We start from the raw sequence: 5369 nt of genomic DNA, 5'->3' as shown, positions 1-5369 counted from the left end.
CATCAACATGTCCATCTTGGCAGATAGCATGTCTAGGGTCTGAAGACATTCTTCATTCCAACCTTGGTTGGAGGCCATCTTCTCCACAAGAGCTGTTGCAGCTGGTATGGTGAGTGATAGGAATACACCTCTAGCAGCAGCATCTATAGTCTCATGGGTACTGTTGGTCAACCCATGGTAGAAAGTCTGCATATGTAGCCAATTTTCCATCCCATGATGAGGACATTCTATAATGTAATCTTGAAAGCGTTCTCACTGCTTTAGGGATAGATTCATCATGTTGTTGTCAAAAACTTGAAATTCTCCCATGCAGAGCATTGGTCTTGCGTGTGGGAAAGAACTTGGCTAGGAAGGTAGTGGAGCAGTTATCCCATGTAGTGTTTCTATCTTTGTTGCATAGAACCATTGCTTCACCTTCCCCAAGAGTGAGAATAGGAAGAGGCAAAGTAGTATGGCATCTTTGGTCACTCCTTTAATGGTGAAAGTGCTATAGATCTACAGGAAGTGTTGGAAATGTGCACTTGCATCTTCATGAACCTTCCCACAAAACTAGCTTCCTTGTACCACATTGATGAGAGCTGGCTTGAGCTCAAATCCATTGTCTCTAACTATCGATGTTTTAGATCACTAGCTAGTAAATTTCTAGTTTGCACGTCTAGCACGAATGGTGTGCTCACAGGACACAAGGATTATACTAGTTCAGATAGAACATCCCTACATCCACTCTGCTACTACTCGTGTTATCAGGCACTATCTAGTAGTAGGGGTTACTAGATGGGCGAGAGAGGGAGCGGATCATAGGTCTCTAGGTGGAAGGGTTGAAAAGTGTTGAGAGTTCATTCAATTGCTCAGCCATGTGCTCATGCCTCTCTCCATCACGGGGCATCATGCTTCCCCTTTTATAGGTGAAGAGGAAGGCATAGGTTATAGAGAGAGAAGAGGAGAAAAGCGAGGGAGAAGAAGGCCTCCAGGGTCACGGCGTCCTTCATCTCCTTTATGCGGGTCTTGCTAGTCCTATAGATGACGATGGGGATGGCTCATGTCATGGCCCTATTCATCACTAGCGGTATACGTAGGCATCGTCAGCCGGTCGTGATGCTCCACTCCATTCCGATGGGTAGCGTGGTCAACAGGTACTCTTGTCAGAAGTCATATGGGGATTAGGCAGCTATAGCGTCAGCACGCCTGACACTGTTGGTGACATGAGCCCCTAGGTATGGTCCGTTGTGGCCATGGGTCATGTTGAGACATGCCTGCTTCCCTCCCGATGTCAGAAGTTTGACCCTAGGGTTGTACTCTTAGACCCATAGTGGTTGGAGGCGGTATAGATCCCTATCGGGTGAGACGGAACCCACGCCTGAGAGTTCTGGCGAGATGCACCTGCACCCTCAGGGTCGGGCGAGATGGAGCCCGTGCCTGAGGATTCTAGCGAGATGGAGCCCTGTGCCCTCAGGGTCGGGCGAGATGGAGCCTACGCCCGAGGGGTCTTGCGAGATGGGGCCCGCACCCTTGGTGTCGAGTGAGATGGAGCCCATGCCCTCGAGGTCAGGCGAGACCTTAAATATGTCTTGGACCATCTGGGTGAATTAACATTCATGTCCATTAACTTCCTTCCTCTAGGTATCCCTAATATCTATACCCCAACAGTAGCCCCTAAGCTTGTGGTGGAGTAGAATACTCCTTTGGAGGCTTTTTTAGGCAGGAGGACTCTAAGGGCCTTAGTCTCCCTTTGTAGCCTATAGAGTGTCTTGGTAGGGTTGTGATTCCCTTCTATCACGATCGGGCTCCTTGGGAACTTGTAGCTAGTAGGATTTAGGGGGCCTGAAAAAGATTTCTCTTGATTCCTGACCCCTCCCTAGGATCCGATCGATCTGCCATCGTCATGCGACCATGTATTCGGTCTCCTTACGAGTCCAACTTCTGTTAAGCCCCTGCGCATAGCAGGGGTCCAGTCGAGGGGTTAGCTTATCTTATGATCGTCCTCTCTCAAGCATTTTTTTGATAAAATGGAGGGGCTGAGTCATGCCATGTTTTCCTCGATGGATAAATCATGGTGCTCGGTGAGCTATTAACGGGCTAGTCTAAGTGGGGCCCTAGATTCCCATTCATGGGGGTCCAGCATGGGTCAGCTAGGTGACCAACTCTAGATTCTTGGTGGCCAATCCTTATAGTTCTTGGGTCCGTTCGACCGGTCCCAATGGCTCGCTACCTTTCTTTGAGGAAAAACCATGGACTATGAACCGACCAAGACTCGAATGTGGGCCAGGATGCCTACGGCGCTCGTGCGCTTGGGTACTAGCCGCTAGTAGGCCCATCCCTTTTCACCCCTCACTCTAAAGGCACCCCAGAGCAGGTTATGAACCTATTAGTGGGCCAACCTTTGAACTCCTAGGCCTGAATGGGCCATGGGATGGTTTTTCAGCCCTGTATCCCTTCCTTACCTATGATAGTTCTTGGCCCATCTATCGGGCAGACCGTCAATCTAGCGATGATGAGCCAAGGCTTCGCGCCTGGCTACTCTGACACCAAGCTGGAGGACATCAAGAAGGAGGTAGCCCCTGTGGCACATGACTTATCTGCTAAGATAGAGGATGAGATCATCCCCCCCAAAAAATTAGTTAGTTAGATAAACGAAGTGGTGGTCTTGTAATAAATAAACAAGTTTTAGTTCTTTTGTTTCGGTCAAACAAACTTTTGGGTACTTTTTTCCTTTTTATGTTATAAAAAGGTTACTGTGTTCCAACCCTTTTCCAGTTGTTAAGGCTACAAAGCTTAAGGCGTGAGCGAAAGAAACCTAATCATGCTGGTGAGCAAGAACGCCGGAGCCATGGGGGCATATGTTCCTTGTAGTCTGACCAACTTTACTTAGTGTTCATTTCCACAACTTTTGCTTTTTCGATCTTAATGTGAGAAGGGGTCAGGCACAGCAGTTGTTTCTGAAAAGGTATACTCTTATCAGCCCCTAAGTGAGGCCTAGTCCCATGCCGTTGCTGGGGTCGGGTGTCACTAAGGATCGAGGATGAGATAGCAAAAAAGAAAGCATTTTTGTATTTTAGAAACACCATTCTTAGTTTTCATGGGTTCATGCATATGCTAAGGGTAAAAATGACATAGCTGCTCGATGTTCCATGCATTGATGAAGACCTTGCCGTTGTTGGTCTTGAGCTTGTAGGTGATAGGTCAGAGCACTTCTACGATGACGTATGGTCCCTCCCACGGTGGAGAGAGCTTGTGACTATTTTTGTTGCTCTAGACGAGGCAGAGTACCAAGTCCCCAATGTTGAAGGCCCGACCCTGCACCCGATGGTTGTGGTACTAGTGCAATGCCTGCTCGTACTTAGCCGAGCAGAGGAGGGCAACATCGCATGCCTTGTCGAGCTGATCCATGCCATCCTCGAGGGACGCCTCGACTCCCTACTCGTTGTACACCTCGACCCTCGGTGCTCCATAGTCGAGGTCAGTCGGGAGGATAGCCTCAAAACCATAGACCATAAAGAAGGTTGTGTAGCCAATGGCCTAGCTAGGGGTCATCCTCAAGCTCTAGAGTACCGTGAGGAGCTCCACGACCAATCGTCCACCAAACTTGTTCAACCGGTTGAAGATCCTAGGCTTGAGGCCATGTAGGACCATGCTGTTCACGCGCTCGACCTACCCATTCATGCAGGGGTGTGCCACGGTGGCCCAATTGAGTAGATTTGGTGTTCATCATAGAATCAGAGGATTTTTTTCCTAGTGAACTTCATGCCATTGTCCATGATAATGGAGTTCGGGACTCCAAAGCGATGGATGATGTTAAGGAAGAACAACACAGCTTGCTCAGACTTGATCACAGAGATCGACGTAGCCTTTACCCACTTTGTAAACTTATCTACGGTGACAAGCATGTGCGTATAGCCCTCGGGTGCTCTCTTGAGGGGTTCGACCATACCGAGCCCCCAGACCGTCAATGGCCACATGATAGGGATCGTTTGGAGTGCTTGGGCCGGTAGGTGGGTCTGTCGAGCATAGTATTGACACCCTTCATAGGTGCGCACAATCTATTCAGCATCAGCTACTACGGTCAGCCAGTAGGAGCCCTATCGAAATGCATTTTTGATTAGGGTCCTTGGTGTGGCCCTCATGCCGCTGCTTGTTCTTCTTCTTGTTGGGGTAGTTGGAGGTGCCTTCACTAGCGTCCTCGTCCTGCTTCGCCTTGCCCTTGGGACAGTAAAAAATCGCTTTGACTACCCTCGCCAAAGGCATGGCTAGTGGTGATGTTGAGGAGCTCCTTAGTGGTTCATGACCCTTGCATTCTAGCTTGTGAACCAGGGACTCATAGGTGGTCCCGGACAAGAAGGCTCCTATAACATCGGTATCGGCGATGTTGGGCAACTTGTTGCACTATCAAGAGAAGCGCCGGATGTACTCATGAAGAGTTTCCCTGGACTTCTATCGGTAGTTTTTGAGATCCCATGGGTTCCCAAGATGTGTGTAGGTGCCCTAGAAGTTTCCCATGAAAATCACCTATAGGTCCGCCAAACTTTGAATCTAGTTGGGCAGAAGGTGCTCCAACATTGTTCACGTCGAATTAGCCTAGAACAATGGGAGGTTGCAGATAATGAAACTACCACTATCCGCTCCCTAGCTTGGCAAGCAAGCCAGTAATCCTCGAGCAACAGTCCAGGGTTTGTTTCCTCAGAGTATTTTGGAATGTTGGTTGGCGGTCGGTACCATGGTGGGAAGGCAACATTAAGGATGTGTTGGCCAAAGGCCTGAGATCACAATAGGTCGGGGCTTAGGCTCTAGTCCTCACTACTGTCATAGCGTCCATCACGACGAGGGTGGTGGCCATGGCTGGCTTCCTCGCTCTTGTCACTTCATCCATGCGTATGGGCATCTAGGGTGTTACATGTGTCATGGTGGAGGCCAAGACACTCATGCACTGGGGCCACGGGGCATGCCCTGCTGCCGCGCGGTGCCTGGTGGATAGACACATCCCTAACATGTCATCCCGAGGGTGTGCACTGATTGGCGTTGAGCTCACATTGCCATGACAGCGAGCTCTCCACCTGCTGCACCACTGCACACTCAAGCAGCGTGTGGATCTCATGATGGGCCCAATGATCCTTGGGTGTCATGGGCTTCGAGAGCCCTTGGAGCAAGGTTGCCACGGTAGTGATGCTCTAGCTTGCTCGAGCGAAGTGTGGGAGGGCTCCATCGTCTTTGATGATCCTCCGGTTCATGTCACAGACCATGGCACGTGCACGCCCACCGTCTCCATGGTGCTTGATCTCTCACTCTAGCTCTGCATGCCCCTGCTCGAGTTGGAGTCATGCATCCTCGAGCTCCTAGTGTCACGCCCTTAGCTATTCCACCCGCATGTGAGGAAG

At 50.0% G+C, this 5369-nt stretch overlaps 1 non-coding gene across 1 annotated transcript; it reads left to right on the top strand.

Moving 5' to 3' along the window:
• The first annotated feature begins 208 nt into the window (after window positions 1–208).
• On the top strand, window positions 209–318 carry LOC136462002 (small nucleolar RNA R71). The gene has a single exon (XR_010760532.1). It is a non-coding gene; the product is annotated as a small nucleolar RNA R71 (small nucleolar RNA).
• The last annotated feature ends 5051 nt before the right edge of the window (window positions 319–5369 follow it).

The sequence above is a fragment of the Miscanthus floridulus genome, chromosome 6 (assembly GCF_019320115.1).
Source record: "Miscanthus floridulus cultivar M001 chromosome 6, ASM1932011v1, whole genome shotgun sequence".
NCBI classification, from domain to species: domain Eukaryota; kingdom Viridiplantae; phylum Streptophyta; class Magnoliopsida; order Poales; family Poaceae; genus Miscanthus; species Miscanthus floridulus.
Note: the sequence above shows the minus strand (reverse complement) of the source record. Positions and strands in the feature narration are given on the sequence as shown.